Source organism: Lactuca saligna, chromosome 8 (genome assembly GCF_052625555.1).
Source record: "Lactuca saligna cultivar CGN05327 chromosome 8, ASM5262555v1, whole genome shotgun sequence".
In the NCBI taxonomy this organism is placed as follows: Eukaryota; Viridiplantae; Streptophyta; class Magnoliopsida; order Asterales; family Asteraceae; genus Lactuca; species Lactuca saligna.
This window is the reverse complement of record NC_136424.1, coordinates 46,879,543-46,904,304: the sequence shown is the minus strand read 5'-3', so window position 1 is coordinate 46,904,304 and position 24,762 is coordinate 46,879,543. Positions and strand designations below refer to the sequence as shown.

The window sequence follows — 24,762 nt, the reverse complement described above, 5'->3', positions numbered from 1 at the left end:
TGGACATAAGAACTTTCCCTATGTGCACATACAACCTTATAGATTGGATCTAGGTTTCACTAATTGAACATGCAACATATCCAAGACTTTCATGGCTAGATCTAATGTAAACTAACAATCAAAATCATATGAAAACAGATCTAGAATACTACCTTGAGTTACTTGCTTGAAAACCTTCTTCTTCTTGGAGCTTAGAGTCACAAATGCCACTCCTCTAATGGCTTACAAACACCAACTAGCAAGAAGATGATTTGAGAGAGATGAGGAAGAGGGAAATCGGCTCTAGGGGGACTCCAATCACAAGGTGGCCGATTTCCTCAACCCTATGGGTCTATTTATAATGTGAGCTCCTAGGGTTTCACCCTAAAACCCTAATTGAATAAGTTAGCCTCAAAGCAATCCAAATCCTCTTCTAGATAAGGCCTTGAACGATTTCTAGGTGATCCACATCCCTAAAATCGTCCAACCCATATCAATAAGGGTTATGAGCTCAAAATACAACTTTCACGCATTTGACAGTTTATACCCCTTTATTCAATTAATCTCTTTAAGTCACCAAATTAATTCCTAATTAATTTATGACTTATATTAATCAAATAATATTATTATTCTTTTAACATATTATGCCTATAATACATTAATAATAATATCTCTTCTCTCTAAATCACCATATCAAGTTGCTACGGTGAAGGCAACCCAAAAGGACCATGCACAACCGGGTCAAGTACTTACCAAATATAGTTACAGTCTTAGACACTAATCCAACGGTCTCCCACTTGGATAAGTCTAGTAACTATAAACGTAAACATAATCCGATTAGCAATCGTAGCTCTCGAAGACGCTGTCAACTCTGATCTTATCAGTAACCTGTCCTTTAGATAAGGGATCGTACAGTCCTTTGTTTTGATATCATGCAGGCGATTATATGAAACATTGTCATACTTATTTTCCAGCAACTATTTTCTCGATCTCAAATTTATTCGACATAGAACTTAATTGAACACACCAATTCAGTCCTGACCGGGCCCGGCACATAAGTCAAATTAAATCATCGAACGGCCGTGATATCGCTTTTACCCTCTTAGAATAAAAGTAACAGATAAACTTCGACTTATATGCATTTACTTATCGACTAACCAACTATACACAACAATGCGTTTTATGACATCAATTTACTGATGCGGTTTCGCATTATCAATGTACAACCAATTAGTAAATGATAAACCATATATCTAGGTTTTAAGACCAAATGATATTATCGTCTTGCGATCACTCCAAAGTGATTCCAGCAAGCGCGGGTTTATTCCAATGCTCAAAACTTGTTCATAAGCACTCATGAACGTTGCAGCAAACCTTTGCTATGTCTAATACCATTTAGACAATCTACACACCAATTCATGACAATCTTCATTCATACCTACTTCCAACATATGAACGATTGTGGACAGTTTGAATAATTCGATTATTCTTAATAAACTCAATTATTCTGGAAGTCAAAACATGCAAAGTGAAACAATAGCTAAACAATTAACATAAGACAGTAACTTTACTTATAAACAATACTTTTTTATTTAATCATCAAATGTCAATTACATTTATCTATTTCATGTTTCTAATACTATCTAATCTAAACTAATGTCATCCTTCAGCCCAATACTCCTAGCATGCTGCAAGTGCTTAACCCTGCTCAGTCCCTTTGTAAGCGGATCTGCTGGGTTATCTTCGGATGATATCCTCTTAACCATGAGGTGTCCATCTTCTACTCGATGCCTAATAAAGTGATATTTTCTGTCGATATGACGAGATCTACCATGATCCCTCGGTTCCTTGGTCAAGGCAACCGCTCCTTCATTATCACAGAAAATTTCCATGGGCTCCTTTATGGCAGGCACAACTCCAAGATCACCAATGAAGTTCTTCAACCATATTGCCTCCTTTGACGCTTCGCTCGCTGCAATGTACTCTGATTCGCACGTTGAATCAACTACAGTTTCCTGTTTGGAACTTTTCCAAGTTACCACTCCTCCATTAAGGGTAAAGACCCATCCTAACTACGAACGGTAGTTGTCCCTGTCGGTCTGGAAATTGGCGTCACTATACCCTCGCACCTTCAATTCATCACTCCCTCCGAGGACTAGAAACCATTCATTGGTCCTCCGAAGGTACTTAAGAATGTTCTTGACCTCAATCCAATGCGCTCTACCAGGATTCCCTTGATATCTACTGACATGCTCAAGGCAAAGGCCACATCAGGACGAGTACAAGTCATAGCATACATGATCGAGCCAACTGCGGAAGCGTAAGGTACTCGGCTCATCTCAGCTATCTCGGCTTCGGTACTCGGACTTTGAGTCTTACTCAACTTTGTATTACTTTGTATCGGTAGTTCTCCCTTCTTCGAGTTTTCCATACTAAAACGTTTTAGTACCTTATCTAAGTAAGTATTCTGACTAAGTCCTATTAGTCTCTTACTTCTTTCTATCACTATCCTTATTCCCAAAATATAGGAAGCCTCTCCGAGGTCCTTCATAGCGAAGCACTTCCCGAGCCAGGACTTTACCTCCTGCAGAGTCGGAATGTCGTTTCCTATGAGTAGTATGTCATCGTCATACAAAACGACAAAGCTAACTATGCTCCCACTGGCTTTGACATATACACATGATTCATCTTCGCTTCGTACAAATCCAAACTCTTTGACTTTCTCATCAAAGCAAAGATTCCATCTGCAAGACGCTTGCTTAAGTCCATAAATGGACTTCTCAAGCTTGCACACTCTATTGGGATGCTTCGGATCGAAAAAACCCTCTGGCTGAGCCATGTAAACATCCTCAGCCAACTTCCCATTAAGGAAAGCGGTCTTGACATCCATTTGCCATATCTCATAATCATGAAATGCGGCAATAGCTAGCGTCACCCTAATAGATTTTATCTTCGCAACTGGTGAGAAGGTCTCATCATAGTCAACTCTAGGAGTTTGAGTAAAGCCCTTCACAACCAATCGGGCCTTGTACGTGTGCACATTCCCATCCATGTCGGTCTTCTTCTTGAAGATCCATTTGCACCTAACCGTCTTACGTCCGGGCACATTGTCAACCAAATTTCAAACTTGGTTGTCATACATGGACTGAATCTCGTTGTCCATTGCCTCTTTCCATTTTACAGACTCCGGGCCTGCCATGGCTTCCTTATAGCAATTAGGTTCATCTAGATTTATTAGTGTACTATCACTAATATACGTGTCCCCTTCGGTAGTGATATGAAAACCATACAACTGGGGTTGAACTCTAACTCTTTCGGAACGTCTAAGAGGTAAGGATTGGTCAATAGGTTCAGCTGGAGTTTCCTCCTCGAGTTGAATGCCAGTGGTAGAGGTTCCTTCATCACTCGACTCTTGAATCTCTTCAAGATCGATCTGCCTCCCACTGTCTCCTTGGCTTATGAGTTCTCTCTCTCGGAAAACCCCTCTCATCGCAACGAAGACAACATTTTCACTCAGTCTATAGAAGATATCCAAAGGATTTATACGGGTAGCCGATGAAAATACATCGCTCACTATGAGGTTCGAGCTTGTCATGAGTTTCTCGTCTTACGAAAACTTCACAACCCCAAACCTTGATATGTGCCAACGAGGGAGCTTTCCCTGTCCACATCTCGTGAGGTGTTTTGGCAACCTTTTTTGTAGGGACTTTGTTAAGGATGTGGGCGACAGTCTCTAAGGCATACCCCCAAAATGAGATAGGTAGTGAAGCACGACTCATCATAGAACGAACCATGTCAAACAGGGTTCAATTGTGCCTTTCTGCCACACCATTTAACTGCGGTGTCCTAGGTGGCGTCAATTGTGAAACTATTCCACATTCCTTGAGATAGTCGTGGAATTCAAGACTTAGGTACTCTCCTCCTCGATCGGAGAGAAGCATCTTGATTTTCCTGCCCAACTGATTCTCCACTTCATTCTTGAACTCTTTGAACTTTTCAAACGTTTCAGACTTGTGCTTGATTAAGTAAATATACCCATATTTACTATAATCATTGGTGAAAGTCACGTAGAAGCAGTTTCCATCCTTTGTGGTGGATCTAAAGGGCCCACATACATCGGTATGTATGAGATCCAATAAACCCTCACCCCTCTTACAAGTGCCATTGAAGGGTGACTTGGTTATCTTTCCAAGTAAACAAGATTCACATGTGTCATCTTCCCTAAGGTCGAATGACTCCAACACTCCATCCTTTTGGAGTTGGGCTATGCGTTTCTTGTTGACATGTCCAAGACGACAATGCCACAAAGATGCTTTATCCATACTATTGGAAGAATCTATACACAACACATCATTTCCTAGGTTATCTACAACCATAACAGTTTCATAAATTCCATTACAAGGCATTGCTTCAAATTATAAAACACCATTTAGATAAGCATAAATAGAACCATTCATATTATTAAACGAATATCTAAATCCTTGTCTAAACAAACCATGAAATGAAATGATGTTTCTTGCCATTTCTGGCTAGTAGCAACAATTATTTAAATCTAGACCTAATCCATTACTAAGCACTAAAGAATACATTCCAATTTTGGTGACAGGCGACGATCTTCTGTTTCCCATGACTAGATTTATTTTTCCTTGCTCCACATCTCTATTTCTTCTTAGTCCCTGCAAATCAGAACAAATGTGGTAACCACATCCTGTATCAAGAACCCAAGAAATAGTGTGAGATGAATTACTAGATTTAATTGTGTATATACCTGCAAAAGATGTCTTGATCTTTCCATCCTTGATGGCTTGCAGATATTCCGGGCAGATTCTCTTCTAATGCCCTATCTTGTGGCAATGATGGCACTCTGCCTCCTTCGGGTTAGGGTTGGGCTTAGCAGGATCAACTTTGGTCCCACTAGAAGAGGAACCATCTTGGGACTTTCCCTTGCGGTGGCTCTTTGACGGAGCCTTCCTCTTCTTGCCCCTTCCCTGCCCTATAGCCAAAACAGGAGCAGCGGTTGGTGCAGGACTTGGTGCAACAGACTTGTCTTTTAGGTTGCTCTCAGCAGTCCTTAGGAGTCCTTGGAGTTTGCTTAGGGTGACCTCTTCCTTGTTCATGTGGTAGGTCATCCTAAATTGGTTATAGCATGAAGGCAAGGAATTAAGAACAATGTCGATGGCCAAATCCTCCCCAAAGTTAACATTTAACTTGCGAAGACAATTAACATATCGTTGCATCTTTTGCAAGTGCACAGTCAACGATTCTCCATTTCCCATCTTAGCGGTGATCATGTTAGTGATGATCTCGTAGCGCTCTTGCCTCGCGCTTTGGTGGTACCTCTCTATCAAGTCTTGATGCATTTCATAGGGATACATGTCCTCATAGGACTTTTGGAATTCTTGGTTCATAGTGGCTATCATGATGCAATGGACTTTCATTGCATCATGTTCGTGTGTCTCAAAGACAGCCATCTCTTCGGGAGTAGCGATTTCCGGGTTGACCTTCTCGAGCTTTTCGTCGAGGACATACTCTTTGTCCTCGTAGCGTGCAATGGTGCGAATGTTTTTTAACTATTCGCTAAAGTTCGTACCATCGAAGGTCACTTTTTGGCAAAGACTCATTAACGTGAATGAGTTAGCAGCAACGTTGTTTGCGTTCGACATCTACAAATAGAAAGGACAAAGTTTGATTAGAATTTGGATCCCTAATTAAACACCCAAAATGAAAAATTAGGGCTAGGACCCAACACAATTATTTACATATTAGAAAAGGGATGCCGTAATCCAACATGCAAACAATTTTGAGGTAAGTGAATGACGATTCACTAATTCTTCACCTTGAAAACATAACCTTAAGTTTTATTGAGAATTCCTAGATTTTCTTTGAGATTCATTGAACCTTTCAATGGCATGTTTAAATCTCGATATTCCCCTCTAGTTTGTGACTGGGATACCGAGGATCACAAAGCGGGTGTGAATTACCATGCAAATCTACATGGTGCCTTCATTGTTACAATCATCTATTCGATGTGTCGGTAAAACACACACGCTCCATCGAACTATGATAAACAATGAATCACCCTTTGCCACCTTTTCTTAGAACCAATTAGTGTGCCGGTAAACCACACACGCTCCACTAACTTCTTAGCAAGGGTGCAAAGTGCAATTTCATGGGACTGCATCAATTCACTTTTCCTAAAGCAACTAAGATTGGGAATTTTAAAAAATAGTTTAGTTACTTTATAGGTTCATTATACTTATTAATGAGGAGAGAGAGTTTCCCTATCCTACCCGTTCGGCTAACGACCCTCCACCGGTCAAGCAAGCGGTGGGTGTGAGTGTACACCCATTAAGCGCCATTTTATAGGCAGCAACCTTATACTCACCTTATAGACCGGCTTCGTGAATGAGGCCTACTAACGGTAAGACTAGCATTTTAATTTTACTTATATATTTATTAAGCTTTTAATAATATAATAGTATAGGGTTGAATTTTAAACTTGTAAAACTCTAGGGGTTGAAATTTAAATTCTTCTAAATTAAATTATTAATCACAAAATTCAAATTTCAAAACTTTGGGATAAAATTGAACTTTTCAAAACAATAGGGATCAAATAACAAATAATTCAAATTAAACAATTAATTTCATAATTATCTATATTTGACCTAATTAAATTTTAGTCATTAGATAATTACCAAATAATCTTAAATAGTCCAATATTTATCATATAAATAATCAATATTTAATAGATTTGAAATTATCTATATTTATGTCAAGGATAATCATTAAATTAAGTTGAAATCCGGATTTTTACATAATAAAACGATTTAGATATCAATCCAAGACAAAAACAGCATCAAAATCCCGAATTATCCTCTATCTGACGCTCGGACTCGCCGAGTCAAGCTTTGGACTCGCCGAGTTGGGTCGACAGAGGGCAAGAAAAACGATTTTCAGCAAGCAAAACAGTTAAGCATCAAATTCAATTGAAACCAATCATGGCTCTGATACCACTGATGGGTTTTGGACATAAGAACTTTCCCTATGTGCACATACAACCCTATAGCTTGGATCTAGGTTTCACTAATTGTACATGCAACATATCCAATACTTTCATGGCTAGATCTAATGTAAACTAACAATCAAAATCATATGAAAACAGATTTCTAATTGGATAACTTAGCCTCAAAGCAATCCAAATCCTCTTCTAGATAAGGCCTTGGACGATTTCTAGGTGATCCACATTCCTAAAATCGTCCAACCCATATCAATAAGGGTTATGAGCTCAAAATACAACTTTCACACATTTGACAATTTATACCCCTTTATTCAATTAATCTCTTTAAGTCACCAAATTAATTCCTAATTAATTTATGACTTATATTAATCAAATAATATTATTATTCTTTTAACATATTATTCCTATAATACATTAATAATAATATCTCTTCTCTCTAAATCACCCTATCAAGTTGCTATGGTGAAGGCAACCCAAAAGGACCATGCACAACCGGGTCAAGTACTTACCAAATATAGTTACAGCCTTAGACACTAATCCAACAACTCTGTGCTGACAAAACCATCTGGTTGATTCATGTAAACATCCTTAGCCAACTTTCCATTAAGGAAAGCGGTTTTGACATCCATTTGCCATATTTCATAGTCATGAAATGCAGCTATGGATAACAATACCCTAATAGACTTAATCTTGGCTACTGGTGAAAAGGTCTCATCATAATCAACTCTTGGAGTTTGAGAAAAGCCCTTTGTAACCAGTCGTGCCTTATAAGTGTGTACATTACCATCCATGTCGGTCTTCTTCTTGAAGATCCATTTGCACCCAACTGTCTTACGACCTGGCACATTGTCAACCAAGTCCCAGACCTGATTGTCATACATGGATTGTATCTCGATATCCATCGCCTCTTTCCATTTAGCAGACTCGGGGCCTTCCATGGCTTCCGCATAGTTGTTAGGTTCATCCAGACTTACTAGTGTCTCATCACTGATAAGTGTCTCACCTTCTGCAGTAATATGGAAACCATAGTAATGCTCAGGTTCATTCCTAACCCTTGTGGAACGCCTCAGAGGTACAATTGGAGGTATAATTGGATCAACAGGAGGTTCCTCCTCAAGTTGACTGCTAGGGTTTGAGGTTCCTTCACCACTTGACTCTTGAAGTTCTTTAAGGTCAATTAGCCTCCCACTGTCTCCTTGGCTTATGAACTCTCTCTCTCGAAAGACAGCCCTCCTTGCTACAAAGACCACATTCTCACTAGGTCTGTAGAAGAGGTAACCAAAGGATTTTTTTGGGTAGCCGATGAAAATACACCTCTCACTTCGAGGTTCGAGCTTGTCATGAGTCTCGCGTCTCACGAAAGCCTCGCAACCCCAAACCTTGATGTGGGCTAGACTAGGAACTTTTCCAGTCCACATCTCGTGAGGTGTTTTCGCAACCTTCTTTTTAGGGACCAGATTAAGGATATGGGTGGCAGTCTCTAAGGCATACCCACAAAATGAGATTGGTAGCGTAGCTCGACTCATCATGGAACGAACCATGTCCAACAAGGTTCGATTACGCCTCTCAGCCACACCATTCAACTGTGGTGTCATGGGAGGTGTCAATTGTGAGACAATCCCACATTCCCTTAGATAGTCAAGGAACTCAATACTAAGTTACTCACCACCACGATCGGATCGAAGCATCTTAATATTCCTGCCCAATTGATTCTCTACTTCCTGTTTAAATTCCTTAAACCTCTCGAAAGTCTCTGACTTATGCTTGATTAAGTAGACATATCCATATCTACTGTAATCATCAGTAAAAGTCAAATAATAACGATTAGCATCCCTTGTGGCATGTTTGAATGGTCCACACACATCCGTGTGTACAAGATCCAACAAACCTTCACCCATCTCACAAGAACCCGTGAAGGGCGACTTTGTCATTTTTCCAAGTAAGCATGATTCGCAACTATCATCTGACTTTAGGTCAAATGACTCCAAGACTCCATCCTTTTGGAGTTGGCCTATGTGTTTCTTGCTTATATGTCCAAGACGACAATGCCATAATGATGCTTTATCTAAGTTATTATCATTAGTTGAATCAATACACAACACATTATTTCCTAAATTATCTACAACAGACACAGCTTCATACACACCATCACAAGGTAATGCTTTAAAATAAAACACATTATTAAAGAAAGCATTTATTCCACCAATTTCATTATCAAAGGAAAAGGTAAAACCTTGTTTATACAAAGCATGAAAGGAAATAACATTTCTTGCCATTTCTGGCGAATAACAACATTTATTCAAATCTAAAGTAAATCCACTACTAAGCAACAAAGTATAAACTCCAATCTTGGTGACAGGTGAAACTTTCCTATTCCCCATGATCAAGTTTATCTTTCCATGCTCCACATTCTCACTTCTTCTTAGTCCCTGCAATTCAGAACAAATATGAATACCGCAATCGGTATCAAGGACCCAAGAGTTAGAATAGAGTGAATTATTAGATGAGATAGTGTAAATACCTGCATGGTTGGGTTTAACTTTCCCATCCTTCAAATCTTGCTGGTACTTTGGACAGTTACGCTTCCAGTGCACCTTTTCGTGGCAATAGAAGCATTCAGCCTCTTTGGGATCAGAAGAAGGTGTAACGAAACCTTTCTTGGTTCCGCTAGAAGAGGAGCCATCAAGGGTCTTACCCTTGGTACCCTTCGAAGGGTTCTTTCTCTTCTTCCCTCTACCTTTCCTAATTGCCAGGACAGGTGCTGAGTTTGGAGTAGAAGTAGGAGTGGTCACAACCGACTTACCTTTAAGACCTGATTTTGCGGTCTTTAGGAGTCCCTGAAGTTTGATAAGTGTAACTTCCTCCTTATTCATGTGGTATGTCATACGGAATTGATCATAACACGAAGGTAAGGAGTGCAAAATAATATCTATTGCTAACTCCTCAGGGAAGTTCACATTCAACTTCGTCAATCGATCCACATACCTTTGCATTTTTCTGCATGTGGCTCGTGATGGGTTCACCATCTTTCATTCGGGTTGTGATCATAGAGGAGATGATTTCATATCGCTCTTGACGAGCACTCTGATGGTAGCGGTCCATCAAATCCTGGTGCATCTCAAAAGGATAGTAGTCCTCATAGGACTTTTGGAGCTCGGCTGTCATGGTGGCCATCATGATGCATGCCACTTTGGTAGTATCTCTTTCATGAACCTCATATTCATTTAGCTCCTCAAGAGTAGCAGTTGGCTCAGGCACCTTGAGCTCCTTGTCAAGAATATAGTCCTTGTTCTCGTAACGAGTGACCATCCTGATGTTTCTGATCCAGTCAGTAAAGTTGGATCCATCAAAGATGACTCTCCCACAAAGGTTCATGAGAGAGAAGGAGCCAGTAGGGTTTGAGCCAGGAGTCGAATTGTTGGAAGACATCTGAAAGGAAGAAAGTAAGTTTAGTTTAGATATAGGGATATTCCTTAATAAAACACCCAAATGTAATATTAAGGCTAGGATCCAATCACAATATATTATAACCTAGAAGAGGGATGTCGTAATCCAAGTTATAACATATGTGAAAGGTAGGTGAATGACGATTCACCAATTTCCACCATGAAAACAAAACATAAATTATTAGGTTTTATTTGGCTTTTTAGAAATTCCTAGATTCTTTGAGATTCATTGAACTTTTCAATGGCATGTTTCAATCTCGAGTGTGCCCTTCATATTTTGTGACTGGGATACCGAGGATCACAAAACAAGGTGTGAAGTAACCATGCAAATTACTTGGTACCCTTAATGTTTTTCACTTAATCGTTGTGTCGGTAAACCACACGCACTCCTTCCGGCCTCATGAAAAACCTTAAGTCACCCTTTGCCTTCCTTGTAAAGTCCAAGTTAGTGTGCCGGTAAACCACACACGCTCCACCAACGACTTAAACAAGATGCAAAGTGTAATTTCATGGATTAGCACCTTATTCACATTTTTCCTAAAGTAACTAAGATTGGGAATTTATAAAATATTTAGTTACTTTATAATAATCATTATACTTTTAATGAGAATTTTTAAGTCATTGTCCTACCCGTTCGGCTAACGACCCTCCACCAGTCAAGCAAGCGGTGGGTGAGAGTGGACACCCATTAAGTTGCCATTTTATAGGCAACAACCTTATACCCACCTTATAGACTGGCTTCGTGAATGAGGCGTACTAGCGGTAAGATGACTTTGATCTTATATATATATATATATATATATATATATATATATATATATATATATATATATATATATATATATTATTAACTTATAATATTATAAGTATAAGGGTTGAATTTTAACTTTTAAAATTCTAAGGGTTAGAACTAAAGTTTTTAATCAAGACTTTACTTGTTCCAAAACTTGAGGGAAAGTTTTGTAAACTTTCAAAACTTTTTATTTCTTGTAACTTATGAGTTAATAGAGTATTAAAAATGAAGACTCTTCATTTTTATAACTCATGTGTTATTTTAATGGTTTTTAACAAAGTGACTTTTGGATTTCCATAACTTAAGGACACTTAATTAAATCTAAATTAATTTATGATCAAACTAATTAAATAATATTATTAATATATTAGAACTTATAATATATTAATAAGCACAGGTGTTATTTCTCTCATTTAGCCTATCCAATTGCATGGTGTCATGCAATCCAAATGGACCATGTCGGGTCGGGTCAAGTACTTACCAGAAATAGTTATGGACTTAGACACCTTATCCAACATACTTATCATGGTACTCGAACCATGACATTACTTCTCAATTCGCTACTTATCATGGTACTCGAACCATGACATCACTTCTCAATCCGCTACTCAAAATCCTCCGGATTAGCCTTCCGGATCGTCGCGGTCATCTCGTCATGAATCATACGGCGAATCTCATCATCGCTAGCACCGTTGCTCTCCGGCGTGTGTGGTGTACCAACCATGATGTATCTGAAGCACAACATGAAGATACCAGAGACTCGATTGAGTATACTCGCACTCGATCGCCCACCCCACTTGTTCCTTGGTACCCGAAGGATTCTTACTTGGACTGCTCACTAATCCGGTTTCTACAGTAGTACGGGCCCTATACTACCGTCCATACCACATCAGTATTCACCCCAAGTCCTCCTCCTTGGATCCCAGATCGCAAGTACTCTACATCTCGCTGGCATAGGCTACCCTTCGGTAGACCTCTCATAAGCTCCTTACTGCTACCTACTCGCTCTCAAGCATCTCATGGCAGCAGAAACCTTCCTAGGCTAAGGCATCATAGATCAGGCCACTCTAGTCCTAATATGAATACCTAGCCTACTCTAGCATGTATATCATATCATAACATATCTCATAACACATAATGTAAGGGTATTTTGGGAAATCACCGTTCGGGTGCTGGTTGATTGTACACACTGCTTCTTTCTGCCTTTCTCAAAATCCTTTACTCTTTTAGAAAAATTGTTTATTTTATGAAAACTTTCTCAATTCCTCAGTTTGAGTTCAGATCCATCCAAAGATGCACCCGAATCCTTCAAACCAAGGCTCTGATACCAACTTGTAACGACGTAAATTTTCAAAACAATTTTTCATTTTAAAACATACTTTCATTCACACAGTAATCATAAAAACATAATGTGTCCACTGTAACATAACAAAACATGTCCCAAGATCTCAATATCATAAACCCCATTAGTGTGTACGAATCATGCTGGCGCCTTCCCGTGATCCTCGTTAGTACCTGAAACACATCACACAACAACTGTAAGCATAAATGCTTAGTGAGTTCCCCAAATACCACATACCACACATACGCCACTCGAGGCTATCGCACGACCCTCCGGTCGATGTGTCTCAGCGGGACCCTCCAGTCCCGTAGCTCGTTGGACCCTCTGGCCCGGTCATAGCTCGTTGGACCCTTCGGTCCGGTCTGTATCGTTGGACCCTTCGGTCCGGTCTCTATTGTTGGACCCTTCGGTCCGGTCTGTATCGTTGGACCCTCCGGTCCGGTCTATACAACACATAGCATACATATATCACAATGCACATAATCCCATACATACACATAGCACACAAGACCCTCCGGTCTACACATAGATACCACTCTAGGTAATGTATAGTGAGAAGACCCACCTCGTATGATGTCTAGTAAATCACGTGCTCAATAATCCTGAATCTCGAAACAATGACCTAGCCCCTCCTAATCACATAAAGTAATTATTTCAAATCATTAATGGCTCTCAAGGCTAGACTAGATCCCTTCCTACAATCCCACAGAAGGGTAAAAGACCATTTTACCCCTCCTTGACCCAAGAGTCCAAATGTTGACCAAAACCCTAAAAGTCAATGAAAGTCAACGGTCAAACTTTGACCCAACTCGTCGAGTGCACAAGGGCGACTCGGCGAGTTCATGTGGGTCCTCTGAATCCCTTCAATCTCTCTTAGCTCGTCGAGTCATTCTTCCACTCAACGAGTTACACCTGACACGAATCGCGGGGCAACCCCGACTTGACTCGTCGAGTCCGCTCATGGACTCGGCAAGTTCATTCCATGCTCACACTCAAATAACCTTCTGAGGTCAAATCTGTTCCTCTAATCCATAGATCTAACCTTCCCAAGCTCAATAAACACGTAAAGGTTCGAACTTGATACTCATGCAACGTCCAAATGACTCTAATTGATGATTTAGCCCCAAATACAACATCCTAGGTCCATTTCTTCCATAACTCCTCATAAAGAAAGATGGAATAAGTTCTCTGGACCACTATGGATCCAGATCTGATATCTAAACATGATGAGGGACCATATTCTCAACAAATCAACCCAATAAAGGGTATAGAAAACCCTAGATCCATGGATTCTTTAACAAAACAGAAAAAGGATCGATATGCTACCTCAAGGATGATGTCCTCTGCCTGCAATCCACAAATAAGCAACCTCCTTGGCCTCCTCTAAGCTGGAATCAACTTCTTCTTGCAAAACCAACCCACAAAGGTCCAATAATGGCTTCTTCTCTCTCACAAACGCTCAAGCACTATTAGGGTTTCTCTCAAGGGTCTGGTAGCCGCAAATGGTGGCTATAAGGGTCCTTAAATAGGTCCCAAACCCGGGAAATTAGGGTTTCATTAAACAGCATGGACTCGCCGAGTCCGTCACTAAATTAGTCCAACAATGCGCGATCCAACTCGGCGCGTCTGAGCACCTACTCGCCGAGTTCCTCTCTAAAACTCAATATAAATACTTAAAGTGAGATACCTGGGAGTCTGAGCGCCCAATGTGTCTCGACTTGCCAATGTATATATGACTTTGTGCTCTAGTAAGAGCAGCCATACTATCACAATGTATGCCAATGGCAGTAACAGGTTAAGGCCACAGAGGAATACCTTCTAGGAAGATTTTAAGCCATTCAGCTTCTTCTGCAGCTTTGTCTAAAGCAACAAACTCATCTTCCATTGTAGAATGAGTATTCATAGTTTGCTTAGATGATTTCCAAGAGATAGCGGCTCCACCAAGAGTGAACACATATCCACTTGTGGATTTTACCTCTGAAGTATTGGAAATCCAATTTGCATCACAATACCCTTCAAGAAAAAGAGGATATCTAGTGTAATGCAATCCATAATTCATTGTATTCTTTAAATATCTAAGCACTCTCACTAATGCATACCAATGATCTTTCCCAGGATTGTGGGAGTAGCAGCTCAATCTACTTACACTATATGCTAAGTCCGGTCTTGTACAATTCATAATATACATTAAGCTACAAAGAACTTGAGTATATTTTAACTGAGCTACACTATCACCATTATTCTTCTTAAGATGAGTTGAAGGATCTAAGGGGGTGACTACCGGCTAGTCATCATAGTGTCCAAACTTCTTGAGTACACTCTCAATATAATGGGACCGAGTAAGAGTATAACCATCTGGTCTTCTTTGAACTCTTACACCAAGGATCACATCTACTACTCCCAAGTCCTTCATGGAAAAGGAGGAGTGTAGCATTTTCTTGGTTTGATTGATCACATCCAAATTAGTACCCATTATAAGCATATCATCTACATACAAGCATATGATGACACAAGCATTCTTGTATTGTTTGACACAAACACATTTATCACATTCATTAATTCTAAATCCATTAGAGAGTAAAGTGTTGTCAAACTTCTCATGTCATTGCTTTGGAGCCTGTTTCAGTCCATAAAGTGATCTAACTAACTTACAGACTTTGTTTTCTTGACCTTTAACCACAAACCCTTCAGACTGATTCATATATATCTCTTCATCTAGTTCACCATACAAGAAAGCAATTTTCACATCCATTTGGTGTATTTCCAAATTGTGAATGGCTGCAATTGCTACTAATGTGCAAATTGATGTAATTCTTGTAACAGGTGAATAAGTGTCAAAGAAGTCTTGACCCTCCTTTTGACGATACCCTTTAGCTACTAGACGAGCTTTGTACTTCTCAATGGTACCATCAGGTCTAAACTTCTTCTTGAATATCCATTTGTGTCCAATTGGTTTTTGCCCAGGTGGCAAATCTACCAATTTCCAAGTGTTATTCTGCACAATGGAGTCAATCTCACTTTTGATTGCTTCTTTCCAAAAGGGAGCTTCAGAAGAATCCATAACATCCTTATAATTTTGTGGTTCTTTATTCACTACATAGGTCATGTAATCAGGTCCAAAATCTTTGGCTATTTTGCCCCGTTTGCTTCTTCTAGGTTCTAAGTTCTCTTCTTGAACCTTTGAAGAATTCTCTTCATTTGATTGTAAACTTTTGTCTGGAATGGTATCATTCAGTCCATCATCTAGAGGTCTTTTCCTAGAGCAGGTAACCTTTTTCCCTTTATCCTTAAAAGGAAAAATATTTTCAAAGAATTCAGCCTCTGCTGATTCCATGATGGTTTGGTTATGGATATCATCAACATGTGATTTATACACAAGAAACCTATAGGTTGCACTATTCATGGCAGGGCCAAGATAGATGCAATCTATGGTTTTTGGTCCAAGTTTAGTCCTCTTTGGAAGAGGTACTTGTACCTTAGCCAGGCAACCCCACACTTTCATCCTTTTGTAAGAGGGTAATCTCCCTTTCCACATATGATAGGGTGATTTGTCACTCTTTTTATGAGGAATTCTATTAAGTATTGAATTTGATGCAACACATGCTTCTCCCCACAAATTATGGGGTGCTCCAGAAGTTATTAACATTGAGTTTATCATGTTTTTCAATGTTCTATTCTTCCTTTCAGTAACTCCATTTTGTTGTGGAGTATATGGAGCAGTTGTTTGGTGTATAACACCATTTAAAAAACAAAATTCAGAAAAGTCTTTGGATTCATATTCTCCTCCTCGATCCAGTGTTGTAAAACTCGCCTAGTTGGCCGATTACTCCTCCGGGTACTCGCTACTCCCCCTCCCCCTTATCGAGGCAAGTTACAAAATCTCGAGTACTCCTCGATCGACCCCTAATTGAATTGAGCAGTGTTGTAAAACTCGGTCAACTCGGTGATTAATATGTATAATATACTTAATTATTTATTATTTAACACACATAAATGTGATTATTACTACATATATACCTTAAATTTTCAGTAATTATTCACGAACTGAGACCATTATGTGTTTTTCAGTTTTTGTGTATTCACATGCATCTAATTTTGTGGTATATTTCAATCAACTCATGATTTTATCTTGTGATTTTGACATATATAATTTCCATAAAAATATTTCCACATGAATTACCAAATCCGAGTACTCCCCGAGTACTCCTGAGTACTCACTACTCAGTAGTCGGCCGAGCAGGTACCGAGTAGCGAGTTCTACAACCTTGCCTCGATCAGACCTTAGAATTTTGATCTTTTTGTCAAGTTGATTTTCAACTTCAGCCTTGTAGTTCTTAAAAGAATTCAAGGCTTCATCCTTGGTATTTAACAAATAAATATAACAATACTTGCTGCAATCATCAATAAAAGAAATATAATAATTTTTTCCTCCTCTAGTAGGTGTTGCTCTGAAAACACATAAATTAGAGTGGATTAAGCCAAGTATTTCATTAACTTTTAACATATTATACTTAATTTATTAGTTTTAATATATTGTTGGATGTAAACCATTATCATTTTAAAGGTACAACTTTTGAATAATTTGTATAAAATACTTAAATTATTAATTTAAATATAACATTACAGGGTCAACTTAAATATAAATTTTAGTTCAACTTAAATAGCCTAAAGAATATTATGTAAAAAGTTACAAGTGATAAATTATATTGTCTTTCTAATAATAATCATAAGTTGGTTAATAAGGTTAAATAAATATCAAACCTAAAGTGTAATCATAAATAAACTAAATTTCAATATTAAAATAATATCTTTACTTCTACTTATAAAGTTATGTCTTTAACTTTTAACATATTATACTTAATTTATTAGATTCAATATGTTGTTCTATGTAAACCATTATCAGTTTAAAGTTACAATTTTTGAACAGTTTGGACAAAATACTTAAATTGTTAATTTAAATATAACATTACAGTGTTAACTTAAATATAAATGTCAGTTCCACTTAAAAAACCCAAAGAATATTTTTGAATAGTTAAAAGTGATAAATTGTAGCGCTAAATGCAAAAACTAAATTGTAATCTCAATTTAACTAAAATATTTCCTAAATATATTTTATAATCGTTAAACATTTTCAAATAAGTAGCTTAAAATAACTTACAATAACAATAGCTAAAAATAACCCTACATAAATGATTATATTGTTACCTTTAAAATCAAAAAACAATGTTTGATGTTTTAAATAATTATAGTGATAGAAATTAAAACGTTAAACAAATAAATTTTAAAAAATTAATTAACAATAACAACAACTATAAATAATATTAAACTATATATTATATTTAAATTTAGTTATAAGTAACTCGCGGGTATATAAGTCATTCAAAAGATTGAGATTATGCAGTTATAATAAATGTATATATATTATTATATAATTCAAAATAGTAAATATATTATATCAATTTAGCATACAAATTATTTTTATCAAATTTAACAACAACATTATTGTTATGTTTAAAAAAAACATATATTTATAATATTTAATAGAAATTGGTTAATAATGTTAAATTAATGTAAAAATTAAATTCTAACAATAAATAACTAGGATGAAACATAGGATTCGGTGGATGATTCGGCATCCTTTATTAATTGCGTATATAACGTTAACTAAACTACAATATTAAAATATCATTCATATTTTACTTCTATTTATAAAATTATGACTTTAACTTTTAAACATATTATAGTTAGCTTATTATTTTATATATGTTGTCGTATGTAAGCAATTATCATTTTAAAGTCACAACTTTTGTATAGTTTATGATTTCATGCAAAATAGTTAAATTATTATTTTCAATATAATGTTAAACGTTTAACTTAAATCAAAATTTCAGTTAAACTTGAAAAAAATCGAGATACTATTTTATAAAAAGTTAAAAGTTATAAATTATAGTGTTAAACCTAAATTGTAATCCTAAATTAACAAAAAAAAACATGAAACTATTTTTTATAGTCATTAAGAAATTTCAAATAAATAGCTTAAAAACAACTTACAATAAGAATAGCTAAAGTAATATTATATAAAAAATTATAATGATATATTTATAAACAAAAACATTGTTTATTGTTTTAAATAATTACAATGAAAGAAACTAAAAATATTCATCAAATGAATTTTAAAAAGGTTAAGATTTTGAAACCCATTTAAAATAATTAAGAGTTTCCATATATGTTATTTTAAATAACTTACAACAATAATAGTTAAAAGTAAAATTATATATAAAATATATATTGTTATCTTTGCAAAAACAATGTTTGATATTTTAAATAATTATAATGATAGATATTAAAATCTTAAACAAATAAACATTTTAAAATTAATTAATCATAACAGTAACTATAAATATCATTAGACCATACATTATATTTAATTTTATTCATGAGTAACCCACAAGTAGAGGTCATTGAGACAATTGTGATTATAGAATTTTAAATGATGTTTACATTAGCATATAAATCAAAACAAACAATGTTTATACCAAGTTATTATAAGATTTATTATATAAGAGCTAACAACAACGCTATTGATAATTTCTCCATACACAACAATTTGTGCTTTAAAATGTTGTATTGTACAACTCTATTAAACACAAATTGTTGTGTACGGATAAAAATCGTTGTGTACGAATCACTTCCCATTAGAAAAACATATATTTGTAAAGATTTCAAATACATTGTTGTATTCTGCGCAATGCGTGGGTATTCGCCTAGTATACTTATAACGGAAGCATTTTTCCTTTCGCCACATTCATTTGAAACTCTCATGCATTTTTCCTTTCACCACATTCATTTGAAACTCTCATAACTTTTCAATTTCTTTCTAATAATAATTATAAGTTGTTTAATAATATCAAATAAATATCAAACCAAAATTGTAATCATATATAAACTAAATTTCAATATTAAAATAATATCTTTACTTCTACTTATAAAGTTATGTTTGTTAACTTTTAACATATTATATACTTAATTTATTAGTTTTAATATTTTGTTAGATGTAACCATTATCATTTTAAAGATACAATTTTGGAACAATTTGTATAAAATACTTCAATTATTAATTTAAGTATAACATTATATGCCCCCCTTAAATATAAATTTTAGTTTAACTTAAACAAACCCAAATAATATTTTGTAAATAGTTAAAAGTGATAAATTGTAGTGTCTTTCTAATAATGATTATAAGTTGGTTAATAAGGTTAAATAAATATAATACCTGAAATGTAATCATAAATAAACTAAATTTCAATTTTAAAATAATATCTTTAATTCTACTAATAAAGTAATTTTTTTACTTTTAACATATTATATTTAATTTATTAGATTTAAAATGTTGTTGTATGTAAACCATTATCAGTTTAAAGCTACAACTTTTGAACAGTTTGGACAAAATACTTAAATTGTTAATTTAAATATAACATTACAGTGTCAACTTGAATATAAATTTCAGTTCCACCTAAAAAAGCAAAGAATATTTATTAAATAGATAAAAGTGATAAATTGTAGTGATAATTATAAAAACTAAATTGTAATCTCAGTTTAACTAAAATATTTTCTAAAGATATTTTTATAATCGTTAAAAGTTTTCAAATAAGTAGCTTAAAATAACTTACAATAATAATAATAGTTTAAAATAATTCTATATAAATGATTATATTGTAACCTTTAAAATCAAAAAATAATGTTTGATGTTTTAAATAATTATAATGACAGAAACTAAAAATTAAGCAAATAAATTTTAAAAAATCAATTAACAATAACAAAAACTATAAATAACATTAAACCATATATTATATTTAATTTTTATTCATGTGTAACTCCCTGATAGAAGTCATTCTAATAATTGAGATTATGCAGTTATAATAGATGTACCTATTATCATATAATTCAAAATAACTAATAGATTATATCAATTCAATATACGAATTATTATATCAAATTTATCAACAAAGTTATTGTTATATTTTAAAAAAAAAACATGTATTTGTAAATACTTCAACTATAAAGATGTTTCCGCGCAACGCGCGAGCATTCGCCTAATTTTTTACATAACATGCGAGAACGGTATGTTGTCTACTCCTCATTTCGAGTTTGCTTTTGCTTGTTTTGTTTTTTGTAGAAAGGTCCACATTCGCAGGTAAGATTTTCGTGATGTTTTTGTTAATTGTGCGTGTGAAATTGCCGATTGTTTCATGTAGAAGGAATTGATAGCTGTTTTGGGTTTTATTATTTCAAATTTGGACATGGTTTCTTTCGTCTCTCGCATACACACGAACGGATATCATCAGGTATGCTTTTGCATTATGGCTTGCTTTTTAAACTCAAAACTTCATATTAATGGTTGTTTTGGGTCTTCATGTAATGATTTGTTTTGAAGAACAAGATACCTTATATTTTCAAGAAATTGTTGGTTCTACTATTTAAGTTTACGCATACGTGGACAGCGCTTCGCGACACGTCGGTGCTGATATGGCAACTAAAGTTTCACCTTAATGAAAAATAGGCTGCAGAAATCAGAAAAGTGGCTGCAACAAGATTTGAACTCGCCGCCTCCGATTCCAAAGCGAAGAAGCTTACCACTAAGCTGGATGTTCTTTTCTGTTTTTATTTCTCAAACAATATATAATACTGTATATTCTTAATAGCGATTATTATTATTATTATTATTATTATTATTATTATTATTATTAAAGATGTGAAAAAAGAAACAGTGGAGTTGGCAAAATTGGTCCCTTTATTTATTGAAATGGCATTTTGGTCCTTGCAATTTTGGTCCTTTGTGTAGGGTTGGCCTCCTCATCAGTTTCTGACCTTTTTTTTTTTTTTTTTTTTTTTTTTCTTGCATCTCTTTGCTCACTCACCTCAATAAATTGATCGGTGGAGGCCACGTGTGTTCATGGTTTATTTGACTCGACCTTGGTTACACCGTTCACCGCCTCAAATACCTATATACCTTTAATCCTCTGCATTTATTTTCTGCAATTCCGATCTCCACCTCCTTTCTCACCGGTTGTTATCTTCAGTCATAAATCCTTTGATTCAAAGTTGGAGAAAGGGGTACACAATCGATCGTCTCCATCGTGCAGGTCCGTCAATTTTCCTACTATTGCCAATTGCGACGCCCCTCAAAATCATCGTCATCGTGGATTCCAACCACCACCGTCTGGGTTATTACCCCCGCCTAAACCGGCGACTCTTTATTTTTTTCTAATCCATTGGTTTTTTTGATTGTTTCAGGGAGGATTTCCAGATACAGAGAAAAGCATCCGAACAACAATTTCGTTCCTATTCCCAACAAGCCCTTTGTCTTCATCGGACCTGCAATACGCAACCGCTTCTTTTTCCCTGCTCTTTCTCTGACACTGAGCATCACCAAGTTAGATTTTTATCAAACCCTCTTATTATTAGTATTGTCGATTGGTGTCTAGGGTTTGTAACATGTTCGATTTTAGGCGGCTTTGATGTGTATCGTGCTCATTTTTCCTCAATTTCCCTAGGTGTTATTTTTTTTTATTTATGATTTATTTGATTGATTTTTCATTTTTTTTTCATGCATCGTCTGTATAGTCTGACTATCTACATGTGTTGATTTTTTTCTTTGCTCCCTGCTTTTGTGGTTGTTCAGAAGCTAACCGAAGAATTTTCGATTCTGACATTCCATATAACATCATCTTTACCTTTCATAAATTCATTTTGACGTATTTAGTCTTTCCCACCTAAGTAACTTCATTTCAGTTTGCAACCTTATGCCTCATATTGGAAAACGAAGTTTGTTATTCAAATAAGGGAGAATCAGGATATTGCATTGAAGAGTGTCAAGACACCACCATGTACAAGTTGTTTCAAACTTCATTTTTCTAATTGGATTATCTGAAACTGCTTGATAAAACTACTTGATTTGTATTTCAGGAATGAGCTATAGAGAAAAGTGAGAAAGAAGGAGAAATAGAGGAAGAGAAAGGCAAAATGAAAAAGAAAGAGATGAAAGTATGAGGATAAGGAGCAGCAGACGTCAGAACTGGTTAGCGAATACATGAAAGATTTTGTTATCAGTCATTTTAGTTTGAATTTTCTTTTGGATGTCGAAAATTGAGAATTTTTCTTAACATTTGTTTGAATTTGAATGAGAAGTGTTTATGTGTCAGAACTGCAATTATGTGTCAGAACCACGTATTGATTAAATTGTTTTAAAACTTCAATTTGATTAATAGACCTATCCAGTATCCAGTAAAAGGGTAAAATTGTTATTTACTTATTTAGACAATTGAAATTAGACCTGATTCTATAAAATCTTGAATAATTACGCCACATTTTTAAGTTGTTTCTTCATTCTACTTGATGAGATGTCAACTGATTCAGTTGTGTCTCAGGTATAATGCATTTTAATTTATGATATATTTTTGTCACTTTTTTTTTGCTACAGGGATAAATATGCAATTGTTGATTGTTGAACATTGAGGCTTCTTCTAATTCATGCTTCTGATTGGGTTTCATCTTACCACCTGCTTATGAGATTGAATTTTCAAGTGGAGTATTAATATGCACTAATACTATTTGTTCATGTATCTGGTCTCATCTGAACATTAGTTTTTATTCTCCTGAGTTAGAGGAGAGGAACTCATGGATACTTGGTTGTTATTTTAGCACTTAAAACACCTAAATATATGAGGAGAGGATATTCCTTTGGGGAGGAAGAGGTTAGTCTTCTGACTTTTCTTAATGATGTGCCCAAGAAGGACAAAAAGGTAAAAAAAAAAAAAAAACGGATTGCTTAAAAGGTTAAAACTTTGGGTGTCTCCTTGCTTTATTATACGACTAGACGAATTCCCGCGCATTGCGCAGCGAAGATTAAAAATATATTGTTAAAATATTGAAAAATATATGTTTAAAATGGTTATGTTATTGACATTAACTTTGAGATAATATTTTTACACTAATTTATATATATATATATATATATATATATATATATATATAAAATCTCAATTATTTTAAACAATAATATTCATTGACATCAACCCATATTCCTCGTTAATAGAATCAAATATAATTATCTATTTAGTATTATTTTTAACAATTATTATTATTGATTAATTATATTTTTACTTATATGATCATTTTTTAATTTCAATAATGATGTTCATTTAAAATACAATTTATTTATGGCTAAATGTAATTTATAACTTGATGTTATTATCATTTAAAATTATTATTCGTTAATTTTATACAATTTATTATTAATAATAAGTTAAAGAAGACTTTTAAGAAACACTTAATATTATTATTAAAATGTGAAACATACACTAAATAATAAAGTGATAAGATAGACAATTTGCATTTCAAAAGAGACTTGCATGGATAATATGACATTCATGGGATTTGATTTTATTATTTATAATTATTGCTTACTAGTTTTAAAACCACTTATTATTATTATTATTAATAATTGAAAGAAACTTTTAAAAAACATTTATTATTGTAATTAAAATGTTAAACATATATTAAAATATAAAGTGATAAGATTGACAATTTGCATTTTAAAAAAGGCTTACATGGATAAAATGGATAATATAAAATATCCATGATTTTTAATTAATTATTGTTTTGAAGCAACATGAACATAAAAACATGTATACAGTAGTTAATTAAATATTAAATATCACCTTCTATAACATATGGTCGATAACATGAATCTAATCTACCACTTGGGTTGTGGTGACTTGGTAAGGCATGTGGAAGATATGGTGGATAACCTATTGACCCATGTTCAAATCCTGGCACCACTCAGCCCTTGTGGCCATGGAGGTTCGCCTGCAGTGACTCCAGGGCATGAGGCAAAGCCTCATGTTTGCAGTGGGGGATTAGTCGGTGCGCGAAAGCTGACCTGGAAACCCTCGTTAGGGAAGTTCTCTTTCCAAAAAAAACATGAATCTAATCTAATTTACATTAAAATTTCAACCACAACATACAATGATATTTTTAGAAGAATACTTAAATCAAGAAAATACAAAAAAAAAAAAATAGTATATAACAAACTTACAAATTAAAAACTCCAACATAATAACATGGCTCGAAAAATTGTTCAAAACCCTCAAACCAACACAAAAAACTTTAAACTTGTTTTCTT

At 35.1% G+C, this 24,762-nt stretch overlaps 1 long non-coding RNA gene across 3 annotated transcripts; it reads left to right on the top strand.

The window, feature by feature from the left end:
• Positions 1–21,538: 21,538 nt before the first annotated feature.
• LOC145012763 (uncharacterized) lies at positions 21,539–23,355 on the top strand. Of its 3 annotated transcripts, none has more exons than XR_013664661.1 (5): positions 21,542–21,721; positions 21,873–22,011; positions 22,261–22,465; positions 22,545–22,656; positions 23,059–23,355. It is a non-coding gene; the product is annotated as an uncharacterized LOC145012763 (long non-coding RNA). The 3 variants fall into 3 exon arrangements; XR_013664660.1 differs by having other exon boundaries at positions 21,547–21,721; positions 22,371–22,465; XR_013664659.1 differs by having other exon boundaries at positions 21,539–21,721; positions 21,873–22,465.
• Positions 23,356–24,762: the final 1,407 nt, after the last annotated feature.